General features: G+C 36.5%; 2 long non-coding RNA genes across 4 annotated transcripts; one reads left to right on the forward strand and one right to left on the reverse strand.

The window, feature by feature from the left end:
• The first annotated feature begins 2,224 nt into the window (after nt 1-2,224).
• On the forward strand, nt 2,225-6,698 carry LOC134796825 (uncharacterized). Of its 2 annotated transcripts, XR_010145006.1 has the most exons (4): nt 2,225-2,510; nt 2,598-2,812; nt 5,601-5,813; nt 6,181-6,698. It is a non-coding gene; the product is annotated as an uncharacterized LOC134796825 (long non-coding RNA). The 2 variants fall into 2 exon arrangements; XR_010145005.1 differs by having other exon boundaries at nt 2,225-2,812.
• A 905-nt stretch (nt 6,699-7,603) lies between these two features.
• Nucleotides 7,604-10,957, reverse strand: LOC134796826 (uncharacterized). Of its 2 annotated transcripts, XR_010145008.1 has the most exons (4): nt 10,525-10,957; nt 10,273-10,440; nt 8,991-9,092; nt 7,604-7,858 (listed from the first exon to the last, which is right to left on the reverse strand). It is a non-coding gene; the product is annotated as an uncharacterized LOC134796826 (long non-coding RNA). The 2 variants fall into 2 exon arrangements; XR_010145007.1 differs by having other exon boundaries at nt 10,273-10,957.
• Nucleotides 10,958-11,503: the final 546 nt, after the last annotated feature.

Here is an 11,503-nt window from a genome sequence, read left to right on the forward strand (position 1 = left end):
GAAATAGTTATTTGTTTTACAAGGGGCAAAGTTGTTGTTTAACCGCTCGTGCTAATATTGATACCCGAGCAAGCGAAAGATCTCAAAATTGAACCACGAGCGTAGCGAGTGGTTCGAAAAATGGAATCTTGAGCGTTGCGAGGGTTTCAAAGCACGAGAGTTAAACAAAATTTGCCCCCGAGTGAAACACAAAATTTTTCACCACACCAACCCGAAGCAAATATTAAATGTAAAATATCAAACAAAATCAAATCCAAATGAATGTTATTAAATATTTATCATCCAAAATCATCATGTAAAATCAATTCTACCAGCAAACATAAGAAAACAACACAAAATTTGCATTTGATTACTTTGCCTCACATGTGAATAAAATGCAACTTAGCTATCAGTTTTTGAAGTGCAAAATAAGCCTTTCCGAGCTGATGTGGTGAAAAAACTTATGCTATGAATGAATTTTTTCGAAGCTAACACATCAAGAGTCAATAAGAGATTTGGGCCAATTGTTTATTTGTTGTTGGTTTTATTTCTTCAGCTTTTGATCGTGGTTGATTTGAGCACATTGCAGAAAGTCTCCTAAAAGTTAATATACTTTATAAATCCCGCTCCCGCATCCCGTACATTTTTCAGTGACACTTTTAAAATTAAAAGAAAACACCTCACTGACATACACGTTAAAAATACGATGCATCCACATTCCCACAAATCCCTCAATGTCCCGCACTTGTGCAGGAAAACATAATATTTTCCTTCCAAACCTATTTCCCAGGAAAATCCTGAATTGTGTCCAGGCCAAGCTATTCCATTTGTGAGAGCAAGTCAAGGTCTTAGGTCATCCAAAGTAGCGTGAACCCTAGATTTGTATAACAACTTTATATACCTATTTATTAGGGTGCAACAGGGTTATTCTTAATATGAATCGCGTGTATGCTGAACGAATTCGTCATAGAAACAGGACTATGTTAAGGGACATAGAGAACGAAATTACTTCAGGAGCGGAGGAAAATGTAGACTGCAATAATATAGATTTCGCACATCGATACAGATTGATCAAACAAAAAAAACACTATCACCAATAGTTCTGCAGGTGTTTGCAACAACAGCTGAGGACGAGGCAAATAGAAATGGAAACAATTTGCCGCGTGCGCGCCGCGATAAGGCCCGGTCCGAGTACCGAGTACTCTGGATTATTCTGAACGCAAAGAAAGTCCTGACGAGTAGAAAGCTCAGGACAACTAAGGGCCTAGCGAAGATAACAATCATTGGGAAATATAAAACGTATTTGAATGTAATATGTGTGCTATTTTCGAATAAAATTCAAAAAGTTGGCTGATCGATCATGATCCACAGATAAAATAAATAAAAGAATCTCTTGTCGTGTCGGTGGAGTACTTTCCAGTCTATTTTATCTCTTTGTAATTCAGGTTTCAGTACGACTCTACGTATATCCGTTTATTTATTTGATTCATGTAGCTTTTCATCCGCTGTCCCTTTTCGCAACACTTTCCAATCCCTTGTCATGTACCTACCAGAATTATTTAGCCTTCTCTTGAGTTTTATACGCGCAACAATCAAAGGACAGTAAAAGTAAAAGCGACACAAACTACGCTTTACCCTTCAACGGGCAAGGCTGAAAAAAATCCTCAATTCAAGCCTCTTTCTTTTTCTCATTCTCAAAAATTCTGTGCAAGAATAAAGATACTAAAAGTTTTTATGGTGGCAAAAGGAAGGTCGCACACTTCACCTTAACTCATACTAAAAAAGTTTTTGACCTTTAAATATTATTTTAGTATCTACGAAGCCGTTGCGTCCGTCCATACCATCGCGCACACTGTTAACTGTACATCGGTGGACCTTATGCCTCTTGTAATAAAGTCCACCAATGTACAGTTAGGAGTGTTGCTGTTTGTATACTAAATGTAAATGTATTTGTAGCTCATTCTCCAAATGTCGCAGCATTATCCCACTTGACCCTACTTTGAATTAAACTCCACACATTTTGTTCATAACGCCCAACCCTCAAACAAGTTAAAACTTGCAAAGTTTGAAATTGCATTTTGTTTTTAAACTCGTTAACTGTGTGAAGAATTTAAGTCACATATTATAATAACAAAGCGGGACTTTAAAAACTTAACAACTATCAACACAATAAGTTTCAAATTGCTTTTCTGTTTTAAACCAAGCATCTTTATAAACCTGCGGGCTTAGCAAGGTTGTACGACAAGGTAGTTATCACGCAATAGGTGTGGATAAAACGGCCGTTATCGTCGGTTTTATCGTCCATACTATGGTTGCAGACGATATATGGAGTTATCCACATTTGACAGCGGTAGATGATAGAAGACAATTTGCATAACATGGTCGTTGGATAAGATGTGGATAATTTGACAGATTGTCCCATTTTGACAGTTCAACTTAGTTAATTTTAACTACGTGCTTCTTAGATGACGATAAGCCTTGTCGTGAAAGCAAAAGTAGTGAATAATCATATTTTAAGGTATAAATTACAGGTAAATATCAGTTTTTCTATGATTATATTGAGAGTTATTAGTTACAATGTTCCGCTGTATATAATATTGTCAATATTTTCTTCGCAGGGAAGTCAAATTTTATTATTCCTACTCGCGGCTGCTGTTGAAGAAAAATATCGTAAACAGCTTTAAGAAACACTTGCAGCCCATTTGATATGACGGACGAAGAGTTTCGGCATATTTACAGAGTGCGTAAGGAGTGTGCAGTGCATTTACTTATGTGCCGAATTTAACGCCGAGCTTCAAAACGGTGATGGGTTACCTACCAAAACATCTCAAAGGTAAAGCTATAAAATTGCAGTGTTTCTTATAAAGTTAATATGTATTCTATGCATAGACCCTATTATATTTGAAATCATTGATTCTATGTAAAACAGACGTCTTAATGACAATGCTACTAAACTCTTCAATACTAGGTACCGGCCTCATTATTATATGTAAAAGTTAGTATGTTAAGATATCTGTTGTACAATCTCTTACTTATGCTACTAACCTACTAACAGAGGTTACTTAAGCTACTATTTACTTCAACATTCATATCCTAACCTCCGAACCTAAGGGGGAAAATCTACTTGACAAAATTAGATTTACAGTACCGGTCAATAACATATCACCTTTGTGTGTTTTTGTATGAACTTGTAGTAGGTTAGTTTGTAGATTTCATATTTTACTAGTCATTTTATATAAATAATATCTGAGAGACCGAGCTTTGCTCGGAAAACATATAAAAACTCAAAAATGCGTGTTTTTCCAGAGATGAGACCTAGCTAAATTGATTTTTCGCCCCCGAAAACCCCCATATAGCAAATTTCATCGAAATCGTTGGAGCCGTTTCCGATATCCCCGAAATATATATACATATAAATAAATAAATATACAAGAATTGCTCGTTTAAAGGTATAAGATATTATGAATACTGAAATACTGTGAACTACAATAAGAGACTCAGCATATTACTAAAAAAGCTCTTTAAAAATAATGAAGTTGACCATACATTAAAACAAAAAACCTCTATGAAAAAGTCATTACATAGACCAATTTTTCTCATCGCTGGACAAGGAATAAGGTAAATGTACGCTCCACCGAACGCTTAAGACCAGAAAGCACGTTTCTTTTTTTAATTAGCTCTGGTATTTTCATACGCATATGTTCACTACTATAATAGAAACACAGGTAAATTTGTCCTCATTTAAACATACCTATAAATTACTGAAATGATTGCACGTATATTAAAAACATTTTTAAAGTAATTTTTTCCGGTTTCCTTGATTGTACCATTTACCGAACTAAGAAACGTGATTTGCTCATTATACCGAATAGGGAGGCCGCATTACCGAACTAGGAAATAATTGTATGAAAATATGGTGTTGAGTGGTGCTCAAACTTTAGTAGTTCAGTATTAAATCCCTACTATACTTTGTTTTTTAGCATTAGAAAGACGGTAAGCGATCTTGACGTGTCTTTTTTTATTGAAAAATAAGTCGTACCAAATAGGTAGGTATGCAACAATTATAAAACATGTACGTATATGTATAAAAAAAATTTGGCTGTTTCATACATTTTAATTGGTCCATTTTCTATGGAAGGGTAAATTTTTTTTCGCGATTTCGGGGTTGGTCCCATAGTAAAAGTTGCTCGGTATAATCCCAAAACCTCGCTGACAATGGGAATGCAGTTATTTTTTAGGCACCCTGTATGGGAACCCCGGAATATCATAACAAAAGTTAAAAGTTTATAAAGTCACAATCGCCCACTCCACGAGAGGGTCCAAAAAAAATTTTGGACATCAAGTTTTGGACCATCCTGTATAAAATATTATTGCTGTATTATTTTTATTATCTTATTGAGTTTTTTTGTCCACAATCGGAGACTATTATCAGGCGTCCAGTAAGTATGTCTAAAGTTTGAGAAGCGCTGGCATTGAAATCATAGTCACAAAAAAGAAACATATAAATATCGACCTAGCCGTTATCGTAATAAGGATGATATTCTAATGAACGTTGAATAGAAACATGGCCAACGCAACATGAGTTCGGTAGCAGAGACCATGGGTACCATTCACCGAACGGCCGTTCGGTGAACGAACCATGGAAAATATGTGGAACTTATTTCGCGAACAGATTTTGAAAATAGTATTTAAATCGTAATCAATATGGTATAGCTACAAATCTATCATTAAATTTAATACTTGAATCCATTACAAAACCGTACCCGTATAAAGTTCTTGCTAATACTGACGTAAGATATCTAAAATTATTGTTTGATAACAGTCTTGCCAAAAACCTTATTTTGATGCCAAAAAGTCGTAAAACATGAACATTTCAAACGCAATTTTATAATAATCTATATAGGTTATTGTTGTTCGGCAATTGCTCATAAAATTACAAATACATTAATTTATTTGTGAAATTAGGTAGTTAATCTAAATAGTTCGTAATCAACCACCAGAAAAATAATTTCAAAAACATACGCTTTCCCTGATTCCGGACGCTGTTCGATAATACCTTCTAGTCAAAATGTCGGTGTACTCATCACCGAACTCACATTAAACTTAATTTCTGATAATATGACTGCACTAAATTAATTAAATTTACTAAAATACACAAACTAATTAAGTAATCACACTGTAAAACCATACTTTGGAACACAGAAATAAAATTAAAAGGTTTTATGACCTTAAGAAATATACGCAACTTCTTACTGATTTCTTTAAGGTTGCCCATACAAAGTGACAATCGGCAGCGATGATCCGTTTCGATCAGTTGCCACGTCCCAACTGCGGCACAAATTGGCCGACTCTGGGGCATAATGGAAGGGATAGGTATTTAGCTCGTGGAAAAAAAATACGCAACTAAATATCAGCTGTAGGTAATCGACTTATAGCCTAAAATAGAAGAAATTCGGTGATACGGACGGATTTTGAGCGTTCGGTGGAGCGTACATTTACCTTACTACTAAACTACCTAAAGCTGTGGAAGTCACTCACAAATATAAAAAAAGTTATACCGTAAAAGCATGGAGGTGATATATTATTGGCCGGTACTTTAATTAGGTACTTATTTGTTTTAGGTTCTAACAGTATACACCACACCAGCAGCACACCTACACCACCAGCAGCAGCAGCAGCTGCTGGTGTGTAACAGTTACACCTGCTAGCTGATGGCAACTACCAACGTGGGACTAGTCAAGATCATGGCTTGTCCATTGGAGCACTACTGACTGGATTGGCCACACTACTGTAAGCCTGAACCTCAAGCAGTTTGTAGATGCTGTAAACAGAAGGTAAGTTCTTTTGACTTACTGAATTAAGTATTAAACTGTGACTTTCCACAAGGAATGTCTTAGTAACTTTTACTTTTTTGAATAAGTATGAGTGCGGCTGTATTGTGCATTGAGATATGTACCTACCTATTGTTTGATAGTTATGTATGATAAGTAGTTATCTCTGGCATATATAATCTGGGAATGCAATACTTATTAGGTTTAACTAAGGCACCTAGTTCTAATGTGCTGCCTTGTTTAATGGATATTATTCCTGGCGATTGTTTAGTATATATCTTGAGTGCACTAGACTGCACTCATGTGAAAATACTTACTCCATCGCTGCCACATGAACCTACTTTTACTTATTTCCTTCTTTTTCTTCCAGAAAACGTCTCGTGGATCAAGGGAAAAATTAGAGAAGACGCTCCTAAAAAACTTCCTAAGCATGCAAGCATACACAAAACCGGCTCTTAATAAGCTTAATAAATACATATTTCGCCTATTACTATGTTTTACTATCACACAAATACCTACCTAATTTACCTATATTTCTATACAAGTAGAGACTAGTAAACATTCAAGACGGATAATCTTCACACAGAACACCATTCCCGGGCATGCTTCAATGTAGGTGTCATTTATTCTTATTTTTCATTTTAGCCTTATGCGTACAAAATTTGTGATATATAGCTTCTAAACGTAAAATCCGACTCATATGCAGTATAGTACAATGAAAGCATAGGTAATAAAAACATTTTAGGCACGTTCTTACTTAAGAGGAAAGGGAGATGGCCGCTTCCGCTTCTCCATACAAACGTAGTCCTCATTTTCCTCTCTGGATATTGACATTATGGAAAATATTTTTACATAATTTAATGTATATTAACCATAAAGCTATGCCCCTACGTTCGAATTTTTGATTATTGTAAAAATTAGGAGCGGAAGACAGATTTCATACAAATTTTTAAATGCTCCTAACTCTTATAATAATTAAAATAAAATAAAAAAAAGAACAAATGTAGGGGCATGGCTGTAGTTGATGTTGATATGATATACAACAAATTGTATCAAAATATTTAATGTTATTCTCCAGAGAGAAAAATGTGGACTACGTTTGCATGAAAAGGCGCGTCTTAACGACACGTCTAGTGAGTCTGGCGGTCAAAAGGTCAAATAAAAATATTCCTAAATGCTCTATTATGCTAATAAGTCTACTTTAGTGACTATAACTGCGGTCAGACTGAATACGCCAATAACTAATGTTGAATATTAAAAACTATGTTAAATTCCATTTAGGTAGATACAAGAATGACAATTCTCGTCACTTGTGGTGTTGTCAAGTCTTTTTTTGTTTACTAAACTCTATAGATAAGTTAACAATTTCGGCTCTGTGCTAGAGAGAATATTATAAATGCGTAAATAAAACAACTATTGCCAAAAAATTAAACAAAGTTTATTTACACATTAAATGTAGGTGTACAAACAAATCATTCACTGCCGTACCCGGTGTGAAAGTGCCCATCATGCCAGCAGCTTTATCGCTGGATTACTATGAACAGCTTTTGTACCAGGAACGTCTCGGAGCGAGGGCAGTCTCCAATAAAGTGGCATTCAGAGTGTAGCCTTGAGGTTGCCAAGCTAAGCAACCAAGTCAGGTGTCACGGTCTTCAGGTCCTCAACAGGCCCAGGGTATGAGTGTCCGGTTCTCAGGCGGCACCAGATTTTCCGAGGAAGGTCAAACCCTTTTGGTTTTTTAGTTGGGTCAGATATACAGCAACACCGAGCTGCCGAAGCTGACCATTCCGCTATCCACCTATCCGAAATATTAAAGCTGCTCAGGCTCCCAGCTGTAGCACAGGGTCAGGGTGGGGTTATTCGTGATATTCTCAGCCTCCCTCTTCAACGCCTTGAGTCGTCGGATGTGAGGAGGGGCAATGTGACTCAATGCCGGCAGCCAGTGGCGGTTGTAGATCGGATAGTGCCTGAGATGCATCGCATGGTCTCGTTGAGCTTAACGTCCAATGTATGGGTATGTGCACTTTCAAGCCTCCAATATGTCATGACTGAAACAGAAACAAATTATATTAGATGAGGTCAGGCGCAGGCTAGTACTTACAGCGGTTCATTGCCAAATTATGTGAAATTAATGTCACTTTTAGAAAGCTCTCGTTTTTAAGCCAGGGGGATTTTTATGTTACAGTTGTCCGAATTATCGATTGAAAATAAATTGAATTTTGTTCTAGTAATTATTTATCCGTTATTAAAGTTGTATTATGTATCAAGTGTAGTTCTGTACCACGATATTCTATACGACACAAACATACCCACACACTTACATAGGCTGCTAAAATCATTCCCATAGTCAGGTATAGGTACAATAAACCATTTTACCAAACACAAAAAAAAATATTCCAGCTGCCAGCAGTAAAGAAACCAGCTTCTACTCCCAAGCCCTAACAATATAAATAAGTTTTTAGCAAAAATATCATTTTTGGTATAAGCTTTTATCGCTGACTGTACTTTTCTTTCAACAGGCAACTAATACTCACTAAGACTCAGACTCAGACTCAGAGTCCATTCTAACAACACCAAGCACAATTAGTTTGCGTTGTTTTATCACAGTGTTCCCATGGCCACCTCATATCTCCATCATCAGATAGGCTCCATGTCATCATAATATTGCAATTGTCATCCGATTTACATATTGTTATGTAAGTATGCAAAATTTCATCTCAATTGGAAATCGGGAAGTGGGTCAAACTTAGCTGTCAAATGTATATGGCCAGCTTTAGTGCTAACATAACTGTTCCTAGTATTCCTATATTACATATTATAAGTAAGAATATTGTACTAGTAGGTATTATATTATTTTATAATCTTAGTAGAATAGGTACTAATACAATTTATTTGTATTGAATAAGGCCGGCGCCCCACTGCTGCGCACGCTACATCCACGGCCCACGTTTTAATACAAACCGTGGGCAAGCCCACGAAATTTTGTATAGGAACGTGGGTCATGTACATAGCGTGCGCAGCAGTGGGGCTCCGGCCTAATACCGTCCGAGAAATGGGCCCCTGCTCTACAATATATATCGCACTCAATCTATCTGAATTTTATCTTCCCTCAAATAAAAGAAAGATAAAGGTCGGTTATCCAAATATTATGACAATTACTTAATTACAATTGCCAGTCACCTGTTCGGCAGCGCTGCCTTCTTGTAAGTCGGAGACGAAGATTCCTCGGCCGGCTTCCGTGTGCCGCCCCTCGATGATCATAATGCCCAGGCCCGACGGACCCTGGAAAAGAAGATCATCATCATTAACTTAAGAGTTACTAAGTAACTTGTCGGTGGAGTAACTTCCAGCTTTCCCTATCTTGCACATAGCGTGCGCAGCAGTGGGGCGCCGGCCTAACTCTTGCAGGGAATTTGTAAGTTACTTGTGGGTATGGCTACTTTATTTATTTTATAAACTTTATTGCACAAACATATATAATTACGTAAAAATAGCGAACTTAATGCCAAAAGGCATTATCTACCACCTACTAGTCAACCATAGAAACAAATATGTGACGTTCCACGGCAAAAGGTACCTTATGGCGGCTGGCGCTTACGTCGCATAGCGCCGCAATAATATTGGAGCGGCGTTAATAGTTAATAGAGTAAGCGCCAACCGCCATAAGGTACATTTACCCGTGGGACGTCACATATAAACACTAAAGGTTGGTGCAAAAACCAATCAAAAAGCAAATGCAATAGGTATATCTTAGATATACATACTAACATAAACATACATATATGTTATAAAAATAAATGTACTAATATGTATATGGGATGATAGACACTAGACGAGACATTTAGCAGATGACTACCGAGCATGACTACTCAAAAAACAAATTTTCTTGGAGCTTGTCTTACAGGTAGAGGGAGTGCATTCCATAGATAGGTTGCCTGAACGGCAAAACAATTAGACATAAAACGGTTATAAAGAGGAAGGACTTAAAGTTTAAGTGAACGGGAGTTCACATCCGGAACAGGCATAAAAACTAAATACTTATTAATAATATTTTATCTTTATGTCTTAGATTTATGGCATAAAGTGTGTCTTTTTCTTTGTCAATAAACTTTTATTCTTGCTACAAAACTAGCTTCTAGAATATACAGAGTAAAAAAATTTTTTTTTTTTAAAGTGAGGTCTACGGGTTTCAAGGATGTTAATATTTGTTAGAATGCGTATGCACTTTTTATGCAGTGTGAATAAATGTATGCATAGGTAGTGTTGTAGTGTAACTTTTACACATCATTTTTGCCAAATCAACTTCCTGAAATTATAGTAGTGATAGAACAGGTTTTTAACAAACTTTTGTCACTTAGTAGAACATAATAGATAGAATGAGAAGAAATAGATAATAAGTGTCAATAATATTAAAAGGCACCAGAAAATTTTCATGATTTTAGTTTAGGAAAGGTGTACTTACATCTTCAATCCTTTCTTCTGGATCTTAGAAGTTATGTGCAATGTGAAGCATTGCATTTTGTATCTCTGGCTTCCGAGAGGCTCATGGATCTCCCTGTAGGTGTAGGCGAACAGGGGATGCTGAGTTATATATATTTGGCTAGCATTTTCTTGTGCGCCGAAGCATCGTCTGAAATTAAACATATTCATGACAAAACCAGTTAATGATCAAACGAACTATAACTTTTTCTATAAATAAATTAGAGAAACTTACATTTTGGGTGGCATTTCCTTTAGTTCACACAGCAAATCAGTATTTTTCTTCGACTTAGTTTGTATGTTCACTAAATTCACTGAATCATGCGCGTACGCGATGCTTGTCAATGTCAAGTGAATTGTCAGTTGAGAAAACACGATTATCCGTGCATGTTATAATGTAAGTCAATTTGTATAAAGCTGTCACTCATTTAAACATTTTTCAATTTGGAAGTGTAGTAATAAAACTAACTATTCGTTTTCAAACATCGTCCGACACACGTCCGACATTTTAATAAAGCCAGGCATTAAATGGATTTTTCATAAACTCTAGGCATAGACAATCGTGGTCACTTACGAATGATAGTGGATAACTTTATACGATATCGACGTGGTATTCTTATCGTAGCCCGTAACCATGTTCAGCAAAACGATAAAAATACGACTATCGTTAAAAGACGACAGTAGATTCCACGCGCAATATGATATAACCTTGCTAAGCCCGCTGGCCCCAATTTCACCACGGTGACAGGTGCGACAATTGTAAAATCACTGTTGCTGACGTCACAGGCATCCATGGACTACGGTTACCACTTACCATCGGGCGGGCCGTATTCCTGTTTGCCACCATCATTGTATTATTTAAAAAAACTTTATTATATCGGAAAAAAACAGATATTTCTTTTGCGAAGTTTCTGACAATTGTCAAGATTTAGAAGAATTGTAGGTAATTCTTGACAGGTAATGAGTTATATGTCGGAATTTCGTGACAATTGTAGTGTTTCTTGTGACAATTGTCATAAACTTAGCAAGAGAAATATCTGTTTTTTTCCGATATAATAAAGTTTTTTTTAATAAAACAATGATGGTGGCAAACAGGAATACGGCCCGCCCGATGGTAAACGGTAACCGTAGCCCATGGATGCCTGTGACGTCAGCAACAGTGATAATTTACAATTGTCGCACCTGTCACCGTGGTGAAATTGGAGCCAGGTAAT

Source organism: Cydia splendana, chromosome 14, assembly GCF_910591565.1.
Source record: "Cydia splendana chromosome 14, ilCydSple1.2, whole genome shotgun sequence".
NCBI classification, from domain to species: Eukaryota; Metazoa; Arthropoda; class Insecta; order Lepidoptera; family Tortricidae; genus Cydia; species Cydia splendana.